Source organism: Heliangelus exortis, chromosome 1 (genome assembly GCF_036169615.1).
Source record: "Heliangelus exortis chromosome 1, bHelExo1.hap1, whole genome shotgun sequence".
NCBI classification, from domain to species: domain Eukaryota; kingdom Metazoa; phylum Chordata; class Aves; order Apodiformes; family Trochilidae; genus Heliangelus; species Heliangelus exortis.
Window position 1 is genome coordinate 98,559,156 of NC_092422.1, and position 15,933 is coordinate 98,575,088.

The window sequence follows — 15,933 nt, forward strand, 5'->3', positions numbered from 1 at the left end:
TGATGATGGGACAGAGTGTTTCCCATCTGTGTCTGATGACACAAAGCTGGGAGGAGTGGCTGACACCCCAGAAGGCTGTGCTGACATTCAGCATGATTTGGACAGACTGGAGAGCTGGGCCAAGAGGAACCTAATCTGGTTCAACAAGAATAACTGCAGAGTCCTGCAGCTCAGAAGGAATAACAAAATGCACCAGTGCAGGTTAGGAGGCAATCTGCTGGAGACCAGCCCCATGGAGAAGGACCCTGGAGTCCTGGTGGACAGCAAATTATCCATAGGATATGTATCCCTGTGGCAAAGGAGGACAATGGTGTCCTGGGGTGCATTGAGAAGCGTGTGTCCAGCAGGTTGAGAGAGATTTTCCTTCCCATCTACTCTGTCCTGGTGAGACCTCACCAAGAAGATTGCATCCAGTTCTCCCCTGTTCAAGAGGGACAGGAATTCAGTTGAGAAAGTACAACAGAGGGCTACAAGGATGATTTAGGGACAGGATTACCTGCCTTATGAAGAAAGGCTGAGAGACCTGTGGCTTTTTAGTCTGGAGAGGAGAAGACTGAGAGGGGATCTAATTAATGTATATAAATATATGAGAGCTGGGCATCAAGAAGGAAGGGACGACCTCTTCTCGGTTGTGCCCTGTGACAGGATGAGGGGCAATGGATTCAAGATAAAGCACAGGAAGTTCCATATCAACATGAGAAGGAATTTCTTTACTGTCAGGGTTACAGAGCCCTGCAACAGGCTCCCCAAAGAGGTTGTGGAGTCTCCTTCTCTGGAAACTTTCAAGACCCATCTGGATGCATTTCTGAGTGACCTGCCCTAGTCTTAGTTCTGCTCTGGCAGGGGGGTTGGACTCAATGATCTTAAAAGGTCCCTTTCAAGCCCTGACATTCTGTGATTCTGTGATTCTCTTAAAATACCTTTGTGGTAAAAATATACAATACTTATTTTATTATTAGATTATTAGCATAACTGATAGCTCTTCACTGCTCAATTAATGCTAAATAACATCTACCTGTCTTCCTAGTTCTGCGTTATTTTTAGACAAAAACGTATTAGCAATCTTTGCTCATTTAAACTTTTTTAAGCAAAATGAGCTTTGTAACTTGGAAGAGGCTTCCAGCTGGGGCTTTGGAAAGACTGCTGTTTCATTTTCCTTTGAAAGCAAAGGCAAAGCCATCACTAATGGAAGTGTTTTTGTGACCACTGATTTTGTCACCTATGGCTTTATTTCATTAGAGAAAAAGTGGGAAAATAGTCTGAATTGGACTGAATTTGTAGACATATGTAGAATTTAGTTATGGGATCAAAAATACTGCAATTTGTGAAAAGCACAAAGTCAACGGCTGTACAGGGCAAGCCCTACAGGTGACAGGGGAAGTCTATGAAAGGAAAAACAATGTCTGTCTAGGAGAACAGGACTTTTGTATGAAAGAAGCTATAAATGCTCTGGCTTTACATATATAATTTAGCAGTGAATATGTGTTTAATATAACACTGGCTTGCCAGGTGAGGCAAACCAACCACCTACAATTCTTGCATAAACTCAGGCTCTGCGAGACCATAATTTCATATTTTATTCTGGAAAAAGACCAAAATGTTGCACAACTGGCAGAGAGTTTAGACATTATTTCCCAAAAATAAACAAATTTGTATGAGACATGATTCAACAATTTAAGATTGTAGATAACAGGATTAGCTACATACTGGGTAGTACTTTGCAGTTTCAAAATTGAGTACAGGGGATCATTTAATTAAAACCTATTCAACTGAAAATCCTATTTATCTGAAACAAATGTTTGTCCTATCTATAATATCAACAAACTATTCACATGAGCAACTAGCAATAAACAACAGAAAGAATGCACAATGAATGTCAATTAACACAATTTGCTTTCAAATAAACTTGCAGTTTATGTATACAGCTTTAGTACTGTCCTGTGTATCCATTATAAAGGTCAATTAACCTCAATTGCAGCTAGTCAGCTTGTTCTAAAACAAAATCAGCATAAGATACTTTTTTTTTTTTTTAAATCAGCATCTCAGCAATTCCGTTGCCTGGCACTGAAGAACTTCTAAATTGGTAAAAGTCTTTGCTAAAAGTTTTATGTTAGGAAATGTCAAAAAAAAAAAAAAAAAAAAAAGAGAGAGAGAGAGAGAATTAGATTGGCTGCAATTGGTGAGGTGTCACAGTGTGGCTGCATATAGCTTTTAAAAAATATTCATTATTCAGCATATAATCATACAGATTCAGAACAACAAAGAGCTCTGGTAAGTGTGTGCCTCAAGGATTAAAATCTTCCTAAGTAAAGCCTTCGATGCATACACTAATCCAGAACTACACTAACAAATCTCTTGAAATGGAAATTCTTGCTGAAAATGGCCTGTGTGCTTTAAGCACTATCAAAGATTTTTTTTTTCGCCTCTCTCCCCTTTGGTTGCAGAATGTCAGCATTTATGGTAAGAGTCAATCAGGTGCTCACTTGTTCTGCTTAATCAGGAAGAAACCGTAGCACGTGAGCACGGGGAGTTCTCATCTGGAATTGCACAAGCATCACTAACTCAAAGAAGCATCGGTGCTGTAGAAAGCAAAAGTAAATGGTTAGAAGTCTGACATGTTAGCCTGTGGAGGAGGAATATGAGCAACACCTTAAATGAGAATATTTGCAGTCACACTCAGGAAAATACAGGTGAATAACTGGACTTAGGGAAAGGCTTATTTTCTCAGACTTTTCTCAACCTGGCAGTTTAACTCACTTTCTAAGAAATAACATGAGAGGCAGTGGCTGACATAATGAGCCACAATTCTGGCCCTACCAGATGTTTCTACAGTCTTTTTCAAGCTCATGATATCTGTAAAATTACTGCAGTGGTGTCTTGTCTCTTTAGAAATGAAAACATATGACTCTATACGAAGACCAAGGGGGAAAAAAGTTTGTGTTTCAGAAATGTACTAACAAAACTTCATTCACAGAAGGTTAACAGGGGCTCTGTGCTTTCTGTGAACTGTCTGAACTTCATCTTTGCTGTAGGCTGACAGCATTCAGTGCTACAGTGTAATTTTCTCACTGATACTGCTCCTGAGGGTCGTGGAACATAAAAAAGCTAAAACTTGAGCACACAATTATACCAGATATAAAACTCTAGTAAAATGCTTAATTTTCTGGTTAAAATTCACCTCTGCTGCCAAAGCCTATGAAACACTTGTGTACTACTGCAGCCTGAGAACTAGAGTCTCTTAAGTACATTAGAATATCCTGAATCACAGCTCCTTCCTATTTCAGTACTGAGGCCTGGCTGAAGGTGATCTTTACTTACCATTGCATTGCTATAGCAAACATCAAACTCCATTACAGTGTTTATCTTACTAGGATTACAGCAATAAAAAGAGCAACTATTCTTCATTAAAAAAGAGTCATCCTTGACTGATGGGTATGTGATTTCAAAATTCAGCTACAAATATGAACATGGTTCGTGACTACTGAAGAAGCAAAAAAATTTCTTTTAGTATTTTCACATGGCTAAAAGAAACCCTCCTAAAAACGAGTATCTGAATCTTAAGCCTTATGGTTTCAGCATGAGGTAGAGTGAAAAGAGATGCTTGACTTGCCTAACTAATGACAAATGGCTGGTACATACAGACCAGGCTAGAAATCTTCTTTTCATCCCCAAGTTTCAGGTAAAAAGAGAAAATGTGCAGTTATTCATTCAGTTTAGGCTAAGATGCTACAGTTCCTTCAACTGGAAAAAAGTATTTGCTATGATTCCTCACTAGCTGAAAAACTTTGCAATGAAACAGTTCTGTACCCCCATAAGAACTATATGCTAGAGGAAAACGTGCCTCATAAATCATGGGGTTTGTTCTGATAACATTATAAGATATAGACCATCTGAGTCAGCTGGCTTGGAGAAAGGTAATACCTCCTAAAAGGCATCCTGAACATCATCAGGGTCTTGTGAAACAACATTTTGATTAGCTAAGTGAAAATGAATCACAACTGTTGGCACACCGCTATGCTATCATTTTATTCAAAGAATGATCAATCGGTAGCAGAGTGATGAAACATTAAACAGAAAGATCAATTCAAGACACTATATTCTTACGAGCCTCCTAGATCCTCTGCTCAAGACCTGATAGTTTCCACAAGACTTATCAGACATGGACGATAATTACAAAGATATGGTAATTGAGGGAACTAAATCAAGCGTGTGAGCTAGATCTGCTGTCACAGCAAGAACTTCTTCACTGAGAACTGGCAGAAAAGGATTCTCTTCCCCCTCGACTGGCACAGCAGGATCCTCATCCAGCCACTGGCACAGTAACAGGTTCAACCTTAAATCTATCCTATCTACACCCAGTTGAAGTAATTCAGTTAAGTGCATGCATCAGTCTTAGGAGAAATCTTTCATGCTGCTAGTTATGTCCTTGGATGACTATGGTAGCAATCAAGCACCACAGTGGCACACTGCTGCCTGTTAGATCTGGAACGGCTGCTGCAAAGCCAGAAGTCCAATTAAGCACCAAGGAACCAAGAAGCCCACAAGATCACCTTAGCTTTTAAATGCTATAAATTACTCAAGAAGATATGTGCTGTAAGCATTAATGTCCACCGTGGTGCAAAGAACTATGTACAGATAAGAGGTATGACCTGACATACCTCTGATGGGTATGACTTAAGGGTGACTTGACAATGTAAAGAACTTGATACTAATGTTAGGTTTCTTTTTTAGCTTTAGGAAAGAAAGATGGAAAGAGAGAAAGACAGGCAGGCAGAGAGATGGAAAGATAGAAAGAGGGAAAGAAGTGGGGAAAGGAAAGAAAATGAGAGAAAAGGAGAGAGAGGAAGGGAGGAAGGGAGGAAGGGAGGAAGGGAGGAAGGGAGGAAGGGAGGAAGGGAGGAAGGAAGGAAGGAAGGAAGGAAGGAAGGAAGGAAGGAAGGAAGGAAGGAAGGAAGGAAGGAAGGAAGGAAGGAAGGAAGGAAGGAAGGAAGGAAGGAAGGAAGGAAGGAAGGAAGGAAGGAAGGAAGGAAGGAAGGAAGGAAGGAAGGAAGGAAGGAAGGAAGGAAGGAAGGAAGGAAGGAAGGAAGGAAGGAAGGAAGGAAGGAAGGAAGGAAGGAAGGAAGGAAGGAAGGAAGGAAGGAAGGAAGGAAGGAAGGAAGGAAGGAAGGAAGGAAGGAAGGAAGGAAGGAAGGAAGGAAGGAAGGAAGGAAGGAAGGAAGGAAGGAAGGAAGGACTTCCACATAAAGTCCTATTTTTTTATAGAAAAGGTTAACCTTCCACATTTTACTTACTCATGAAATATAAGGTGAACAGCGACACTGATGCAAATGATCCAGTATATTAAAAAATGCATTGATCCAGGAAACATTCAAATTTCTGTTATAAATTATTTTTTAAGGTTTGCAACAGCAGACATAGTTTCTGTGCCAAGCCCTGCTAACTAAAATAGCTGGATTTAGAAGGAATCTGTTTTGGGAACTTGTCTCTGAAAGACCGAGGGGTTTCCTGTCCTGCTCATCCTTTAAAGACTATTTTAAAAAATGGTTATAGGTAGTCCCACATGTTCTTAGGATTTGTTAGGGAAGTAGATATAGACAACTGGAAGTATATATTTCAAAAGAGGAAGTTACAAACAACAATTGTTTGATCCCTTCCTATCCTTAAAGCTATCATCTATAAAGGGGAAGGGGTGGGATGTGGGGAAGAAACGGGTGAAGTTGGCTTGGTTAGCTTTTGATATGAACTGAAAACATGTTATGTTCTCCTTCCTCTGTTTCCCTCAGACAGCAACCAGAAAAGTAACCAAATACAAGCAGGGAAAAACTGAGTTTATATGCTGCTGATCTGAATAATAACAATTTTCCACTTCTCTCTCTGGCCTAGGACACCAAACAAATTAATGCACACACCCCTCCTTTATTTCAGCTACTACTTCATTGAGTCAAAGAACCTGTGGTAAGGGTGGGAGTTTGAAAGAGCAGCAGCCTAAGAACAAATTCCCCAAATTCCACAGTGACCTAGGAATTAAAAGGCCCATAGATCCTGGCTTAAGGTTTGACTGCACAAACCAGCCCATGTGGGGCATTAATACTGCACCAGGTCTCTGTGCAAACAATTTTATTTTTCTGTAATTATTTCTTCTTTATGAAGAAAGTGGGGTTGTGGGGGAAGGATCTGTAGAAGAGATCAGTTCAGTTTAAGCTCCAAAAAACTAAAATACTCAAGTATTCTTGGAGGAGGCAAATCTTCAAGAGATTTTTCAAGAGAAAATTTTCAAGAGAAAGTTGCTAAACTCTGGATTCAGATAGCTCAAGAGATTAGACGAGTCCCTCTCCCTATAGGACTCTACCTTTGTAGTTAGGTTTACAATTTACCAACATTTGCTGAGATGCATGGAAAGGTTTTAATACAGAATGGGACGGTCTTAAAAACAAATTGTACTTTGCCTTTAATATGAGTATTGTGCTCACTGGTGAAAAGTGAAAGGGATAATATCAGAAAGGTGAAAAAATAAGCTTTACTTGGGTACAAAATCTAATATAGAGATTTTGTTGTGTAGCCAGTGATGAAAACCTCTACTGCTTTGAAGGGACCATTCTGGTCCTTCTTACCCACTTTGACTGAGGTAAAACAGAGGTAGTATTGGGAGAGCAATTTCCAGGGAAAAGGATTTCCTATGCAGGTATATTGATTCCTCCTAACAAGAAATGCCAAAAAAATTCTAAATTTGAGACGAGGTTTGAGGAGACCTTGCTCCAGTGTCCCCACCCTCAGTAGCTTATGCTAATCCAGTGTCCCATGCCTTTACAAAGCCAAAAGAGCCAGCAGACCACACAGTCAACTGGGTTTGGGTTTCATGGTACTTTTCTCAGTGTGTGAAGTTTTTGTGAGGGCCATGCAGATTCGTCAGGTATGGAGCAACCCAGACACCATGTTTAGACACTCCTTACAAACCACAGTATTATAATACAGTATAAAGTATGAAGTAATATGCCCAGACAAAACTGGTTTCTCCTACTCTTGCCAGAGGGTAAATCAGCAGTAGCAATTTTTACAGCTACACTTTTTCAGTGATTTTAAAGTCAGTTGATAGCTTATGTGGTCACTTTCTTAGCAAGAAAAGTGCTTGTGCAGTATCTGCAATACATGCTCTAACTATCTGGCATTTAATCATTCTTTTTAATTTAGCTGAGAAAGATAACTCCTCTTGTATCTAGTCTCTTCAGGAGGTGACTTACTTCCCGTGTAATTTCACTTTGTGCAGCATGAAAAACAGCTATGCTGTTCATCTCTTCCTATCTCCTTATTTTTAGCTCTGAGGTATAGAGCTCAGTACTGTTGCACATTATGCCAGAGGTCTATTAAGCAGCATACTGGTGCACTGATCTGGAAAAATGTAGCAGTCAATGATGCTGGCTGCATTCAGCACGAGCCTTGTAAATTGTGGGCATGTTCTCTGCATTGCTTAAGAGGTGCTGAGATAAAAGAGAGAAGCTGTGCTACCTGCATGCATGATTGATTGCCAGCACTGAAATGTTCCCTGAGAGTGTGCTGCTGCTGCTGCTGCTGCTGCTGCTGCTTTACCACCTTTGCTCCAAGGGCCATATCTGCAGCAGAGGCAAAGAAGAGAAGAAGAAATGCCCAGAGGATGCTCCCAGGTTAAACCACTGTCTATTCATATTCATTCTAGCTAAGGCTTTGGAGATGCTGCTAGATGCTATATGTCAGAGCAGTTCCCTGGCTGCTCCAACCCAGCTGTGGGCTGGCAGCCAGGCAAGGAGTTAGGAAGCCATAACCACTTCCTCACTCTGCTTCAACAAATGTGGACTCAGCAAAGCTGAAGCTCTGGCCCAGTGCTTTGCTGAACACAGAGCCTGAGATCCAGGTGTATTTTTACCACTTTCATTCTCCCCCGAAGTCTGAGACTGGAACACTTACTCAGAATTAATTCGCTGAGTTTTTAATTCTTTGCAGGCAAAATGGTGTGTCAGCAGGTATTGTCTTGCTCTCTGGAAGAAGTAATCATCTTCATCAGCCCTTCCAGTCAATGGGTCTCCAGGACTGACTCCAAGATCTGCAAAATCAAAGAGGATGTTTGAAAGACAGGGCTCTGGATCCAGCTCCAAAGCCTGTCAAACATATTAAGTATGCCACATGGCCCTCCTTGGACAATATCACTGTCCCTGTATTACAGACCTAAATTGCAATGTAAAGAGACTCAAATTTTGCAAATGGCTCCTACGGAAAACACTGATGGCTGTTATTCCAAGAATGACTCAGTGTTTCTCTTCTGTTCTCGCCGGATCATGTACCTCTGAGGGTGTCACCGCCTCAGCTGGGACAAAACCATTGGAAATTATCTCCTAGCTGCCAGCAGTAAATGAGGTTCAGAGCAGTTCCTACCTGCCCCAGAGCAGTGAGCCACCAGACCATGATGCCCCAGAAGTTCCCATGCTCTAGAGCAGCTCTTGCAAGGTCACCTCACCCCTCAAATCTTCTGCACCAGATGCCCAAACAAACACCAAGAACAACGCTCAAGCAAAGCATTGAAGGTATGGGCACAAAAGCAAAGTAAAACCCCTTGCCTTGATAACAGTTTCTGAGTAAGGATAAATACAGGCTGAGAGAGCTGTATCTGTTTAGCCTGGAGGAGACTGAGGGGGGATCTCAATAATGCTTATAAATATCTAAAGGAAGGTGTTAGGAGGATGAGACCAGACTCATTTCAGAGGTGTACAGGGACAGGACAAGTGGCAGTGGTGAAAAACTGGAGCACAGGAGTTTCAAACTAAACATAAGGAAAACTTCTTTACTGCGAGGGTAAAAGAGCACCAGAACAAGTTGCCCAGAGAGGTTGTAGAGTCTCCATCTCTGGATATTCCAAATCCATCTGGATGTGTTCATTTGTGATCTGCTCTAGGTGAACATGCTTCAGCAGAGGAGTTAAACTAGATGGTCTTCAGATGCCATTCTGGGACTCTGTGATACATCCTCCACTCTCTGGGTGCGAGTGAAAATATTAATACGCTCTTCCTCTTCTGACCTTGCTATTTCTGTCACCAGCATGCCGGTGGCAGCCATCTCCATCTCCATCCTTCCCACCCGTGCCAGGTTGCCTGTGCAGGTCTCCAGAGCTGCAGTGGACTGGGGAAACCGATGGCCGTGCTGCCAGGCCAGTGGTGAATCCTTACTAAATATGGTGGGGTACACCTCACCCCAAGGTAGGCTCTCAGCAGCACTGCCCACACCGTGCTCAATGTCATGGGCCTGCAGCAGCCATCCTGGGCTCGGAATTTGTTTCTGCCCGGGAAGTAACATCAGACTGCATGGTGATTATGTGGGGAGACAGCTGTGACATTGCCAGCCCCATGGCTGCCTGCACGAGAAGGGCAGCCAAGCTGAAACCACCTCACCAAGAAAACCTCCTGGTGACTAGGAGCCCTTGCAGCCTCAGGTGGTGGCATCACTTCAGGGGAGGACTGGTCTCCATAGCAAACAGGGAAAATGTCCCAGCTGCCAGGGCTGCCATGAGTACAGGAAGTCACAGACTCCCAGGCAGGCATGGAGAAGGGGAGTGGGAGGCCACAGCACAATGGGTGGTGGTGAGGAGCACTGGTAGGGCGAGGTGAGGGACCCCATAACCTCCTGAGACTCCCTGAGAGCCAACAACTCAGCTGCCAGGTGCCCCTCCATGTGGTAAGCAGATGGAGAGCGGAGTGCTGCTCCTTTGGAAAGAAGGATAATTAAAACATCAGAACTCAATTTATTTGTCTTCGCTAAAAAAGCGTTAGCAAGCTTTTTTCTGTGGGGTTATAAAGGACAGCAAGTGGATGAAGAGGCCAGAGGACCAAGCTCTGACAGAGGAGTCAAGAGCCACACTGAGGAATCCCTCATGTCAAACAAGCAAGACAATTATTCTGCTCTACTTAGCATCAGCTAGGCCTCGTTTGCTGAACTGCATTCATTTAGGGACACCACATTTTAAAACAGACAGAAATTGGAGAGAGTTCAGACGAGAGCAACAAAAATGATTAAAGAGTTAGTAAATAAGACCTCTGAGAAAAGGTTACAAGAGCAGGGCCTGCTCAGTCTGGAGGAAAGAGGACTGAGGGGAAGCATTACTGTCTACAAATATGTAAAAGGCTGCTATGGAGGGGACATAGACCAATTATTCTCATTAGAGAACAAGGGCAGAACAAGAAGTGATGTGTTTTAGGTGCAGCAAGGGGAAATTTAGATTTTATATTAGGCAAATGTTATAACTACTGGAAAAGATAGCCAATGGAACAAGTTTACAAAGAAGACTGAGGAATCACCATTACCAGGGAAATATGTGGTTGAGATTAGAGACTTGCCTGTCAGGGTTAGGCTAAGACTAATGAAATTTAGAATCCCTCCCCAGTGCATAGGGATGCTCCTGAGCCCTCCTGTGCACAGAAGACAAGGGCTTCTAATAAGCAGAAAGCTATCAGTTCAGAGGAAAAGGAGAGGTTTGGGTATACACACATGCATGGGCATGTATACGAATAACGCTGAAATTAACACTATACAAAGAAAGAAATGTTATCAGTAGTCACAGGCCTTATTGTTATCCCTTGTTTTGTCCCAAAACACCATGTCTTCACACTCAGTCTTTCTCTAGCACTATGGAAACCATGACTGGGATGCCAGTAAAACTATATATTTTTGGGGCCCCAGCATTTTTTTCCCCACAGGATTATGAGCTTGGCAGGAAGCTCACAGAGCTTAATTTACAACCAAAAGAACACACAACAGGGAAGTTATTGTGCTACTGCCATGAATGTTACTACCACAGCTCCATTATTTTCACCCCTCCACCTATTTCAGATACAACTGCACAACTGAAACCAGGTCCTTCATGCTCAGTGATTGCCTTAACTGCAAGCCAAAAATCATCAAAGGCACAATCAGGGAACCCCAGATGGTTCCCTGAGTCACTGAGTCACCCCTATTACTACCTGTAGTGTTTGAACACTGTAAAGTCTGATAAATGTCACTTTCTTGCTATGAAAACAGTACAAACAGAGAAATAGCAGTATATGAAACTTCAATGTTCCTTTATATTTAGATTACCACTACAACTTCTGTGAAGTCCTAAATGCTTTGAAAATCGTTAGGCAACCACTGTGCTTTAGAATATTAATAGCTATCAATACACTTGGTGAAATTTTTCTAAAACATTAGTTTCACCTTTTGCCACTAAAAGAAAATCCAACTCAAACCAAAATGTCTCACACACTTGGTCCTCTCTGAATCTTCAAAGGTTCTTCCAATAATATTGAATTTTTGGGACTAAATAAGTTCATTCCAAGAGGCACTTTATGTACCACTTAGCCTAGAGTGAGGTTTTGTGCTGTAGTTAAAATTTCATTTGAAACAGAAAAAAAAAAAAAATGGGGAGGAGGTATCATAAACAAAGTGTTAGTCCAGCTGTGAAACACTGAAAAGTGTGACAGTGTAGTGAAGTGCAAGGACAAACTACTTATTTGCTACATACTGTAGTCATCTAGAAACAACTCTCCCTGCTGTAGATCAGTGCTCTACAGAGGTTATCATCACTGACCAATCTCTTTGTGATACTTTTTGAGGCTATCATAAAGGCAAGCAAGAAGCAAGTGTTGATAAAGAACTAATTTGAAATGCCAGCCTTATGAGAGAAGATGCCAGCAAAGCTAGCTGGCTTGCTGCTTTTTTTTTTTTTTTTTTTTTTTTTTTTTTTTTTTTTTTTTTTTTGACCCTGAGGAAAAGAAGCCAGAAGTCTGACAGGGCTGTGAACCTCATAGCCATAGAAATAATTTTGCAAATGACTAATAATAAGGAGTCGATAATCCAAAGGATGATCTCTGAAGTGAAGAGCACCAAATTACTTCAGGGAGAAAATCCATTATCTCCAATACAGTTTTGTGGCTGCACAGCCTACAATATGCAAATGCACAGAAGTTACCATAGTCACAGAAACATGAATATCAAATTTAAAAGAAAAAAAAATCCAAGGAATTTTACAAGAATCACGGAAAAAATATCCTCCTCATGAATGGATGCATATCTGCTTTACTGACACAGCTACAATGTTATTCTAATATTCTTCATCACAAAGGCTGACAGCCGTCTTAGAGATGTCAGCATCTATGAAAGAGAGGCTGCACTGTGGTGAAAGCAGATTGGGGTGACTGGGTCTGGAAGGCAGTACAGAAATCAAATTATCATCAAATACTGTGGGCAGATTTTTAACATTTTTCTCTTGCTGAGTGGTATCTTACTCCATAACTGGGTCACTGAAATTAATGGAACTACTTGCAAGTGAAACAGTACTCATCGTGCCTTAGAGCATCTGAGTCTAGCTCAGTACATATTCAAATGTCACCTTGTATTTTAATGTATCTCAGACTTAAGGGGTTTCTAAAACTATTACTAATTTTAGAAATAGATTCCTTACTGAAACCAGGCTTTTTTTTTTTTTTTTCTTCACTAGAAGCACAAACGTCTTTAGATGAGATGTCTGAACACTTGGCCACTTGTTACTAAAAATCCCATTTCCATGCATGTGTAATCCACATTCCCCAAAGGTTTTGAGACCAAGGAGCTTATTGCTGATGAAAAGGGAGAAGCAAAGCCTAAGGGCTGCTTGGGAACTCCAGATGGACGGAGGCCTCCAAGGGGAGGATGAGTTCCTCTAGCATCTGCTGGTGAGCCAAGAAAACGTCTGTATGGGACAGACCTCATTTATATTGCAGTTAAGCCCTGGGTTTGGCCACTTTGTTTAAAATGCATTTAACCTTTGGATTTAAGGATAATAAAATACTATTATCCCTGTTGGAGGATAATTGGCAAAAGGACTGTATCAATTGTGCTTGGAATGAAGAGTTTCCCTAATTACAAGCACCGCCTTTACGACCACACGAGGGAAACCTCTGGAAGGCTGGGAAAGAAATGAGACAAGAAAGGTTTCTTCCAGAACAGGTTATCCAGGAACAAGGATTTTTCTCAGCCTTGGTGTACCATTGTTATTTTCTAAAAATGGGAACAGAATGGTGTCATTTCTGAGATGCTGAAAAGAGCTGAAAGTATTTGGACTGAAGTCACAGGGAGAGAAAGCAGTCTAAGTGACAGACATGGACAAGGACCTCCTGACCCTATTCCATGATCTGAGAGAAGGGACAGACAGTTTTCTTGAGTTTAAAAAAAAATAAAAAAATAAAAATATATATACATAACAAAGAAGATGGAAATTTTATTTCTGAATTGCCTCAGTACTTATGGCTGTGAGAGAGTTTTTGAGATTAAGACTTCACCTGTAGGAGGACGTTGCACCTAATACCATTTTACTGTTACTCAAGCTTGTTCTCTGACCCCTTTTATACCAGCCTCCAAAAGGCTCTTCAGAGACACTCACTGACAGTGGATATGTGAGGTTGAACAAAACCTTCAGAGACAACTTCATGTAGTGTCCCAGGCTGCTGAGGTAGGGCACTAAACTGGAGTTATTTAAACATTCTTAAGAGAAAACAAAAAAAAACCAAACCAAACCAAACCAAACCAAAACAAAACAAAACAAAACAAAACAAAAAAAAACCCAAACCAAACAATAAAAAAACCCTCCTGAAAACCTCAATATAGACTTTAATACTACCTGTAGTACTTTGCTAAAAACATGGGGAGTTATAAGAAGCTGCACACTTTTCCTGTTCAAGGTCCACTCAAGAACATGTACTCCCTGGGCCACATGCCATGAAACCAAAGATTGCCTTCAAGGATGGTTTAGGTCAGACCATGAAGTTCTGGGTTTTCAGATACCCTCCCTGCTGGGTGTTGTTGCTGAGTTAATTTTCATTCCTAAATGAACCAGGCACTACACCAGCATAAACATGAGCTCTAAATGCTTGAAGTCATGGCCAAGACAGCTGGATGAGAACTACTGATTAAATAGTCGGTCAGCTGCACTCTTTACTCTTCCAGACCAGCACTGAGTTATTCACACTTGCTTTTATAGTATCTGACATGTTCTAGTATTGAAAATATGCATATGGAAATAATTCTAACAGTAAGATGTAGAGACTACATACCATACTCTATGCTCTATGCCACTGGGCATTCCCTTGCTTTGGCTCATCAGTGACAAGAATTACCATGCTAGAGAAATACATTGATGTGCCTAACATAGCAAATGAAATGAAGCAGACACTATGAAATACTTGCATATATGAATTTAGTGAAGGCACTTATGGCATACATGGCCTTTAGAGAAGTTTTGTCCTAGTTTGTACAAGCTGGCCAGTATTTTGCAACTTGAAAATTATTATCATTTCTATCAGCTTCTCTTCCTGCTCTTATTGTTAATCCAAAAGTCCAGTGTGAGGCTGGACTCAGTGTGAGGCTCAACATTCAGCCTTTTATAAGACAGACCTCATCAAGAAATCAGTTCACCAAATCTTCACAAAAACTTTTTATTTTTTTTCCAAGGAGCATTGGGAGTATGTATATATTTATAAAGACAACATGGGTGCTCGTTGCCTTAGTAACATGATATTTCAGCCACTGTGTTTAGTATTTACTCAGCACTGGAAATGTACACTGTTTTGAGAAGAAATGTGGTATTTTTATTAGTCTACTCCTGTTTATATGCCCATCAGCAGCAAATGCATGCTGCGCAGGTTGACTTTCCATTTCTGAGCTACATGAAACCTCTGAGAAGAGAGCATGCAGAAATGAAACCAGGGCACCTGGTGCAATGTATTTTTGCTATGAGTATTTTGAGATAACAAACTGTTGTGAGAGTTCAAAGCACTGCACTAAAGATACTCCTTGTCTCACAATTATATCCCCAGCAGCACAAGAGTGTAAAGCATCTACTCTATGGTTTCATATTCTGATGAAAAAATCTACAGAAAATAATTATGAAAGAGGCTATTTCTACGGTGTTGGTTTCCACAACTGTATTAATGTGCTCTACAAATTTAGCAAGCACTGTTAAACACTCTCTCACCTGACATTTTGGGGGAGGAGTGAGGGAATAGACATTTAAAGCCTGCTTTAGTCTGGGAGAAGCAAGGAAGGCATCAGTTACAGCTGCATCAATTAAAATGCAGGAGAAATTAGATAGAACAGATCCATTTAATTTCAGGTCCCGCCAGGACACCGAGAGGTTTATATCCTTTCTTCTGCAAACACGCCATGGGATTTTTCATCCTCCCAACAAGACATCAGAGTTGCCTTTAGACGCTAAGCAAAAACCCACCACCACCCCCAGCTGCTCAGTGCCTCCTGCGCGGGTGCGGGGAGAAAGCCGGGCTGCTTGGGGACAGAGTGCCACCTACCGCAGCACCCAGCCCCGTCCTCCCCTCGGGGGCTCTGCAGAGCCTGGAAAAGGAATTACTCTGAAATCAAGGGTAAAAATCCCTCGGCTTTGACGGATTTTGGCTCAAGCCCGAAGGGCTGCATCACCCCATTCCCACTTGGCCAGCCGGAACTGCCGGGACTGCAGCAGGAGGTGGGAGAGCACATCGCTGGGGACCTGATGATCCCAAACACACAGGGATGGCACTGGAGGGGATCTAACTGCACACACTAAACCAGCAGCCTGTTTCTCCTAGTAGGATAGGTATTACCTCCTGCTCCTAGGGTGACCCACATATTGTACCAACATGGAATCGGCTGCTCTCTGTCATTATAATGTCACATAGTGTAAAACACTTCTTTATTATATCAATTTAATATCTGATACAGCCTCTGTGATGGTATTATCTTCCAGGATGATGGACTTTGGTCTAATACAGATTTTCCTTCTCTAACTACTGCAGTCCTCCATCCATTTTATCCATTCAGATGGAACAGGGTCTGCACTGGAAGAAAAGCAGAACTTTATACTCATGCAGAATACCTTAAATGTAATGGCAGACAGGACATGTATTCTGT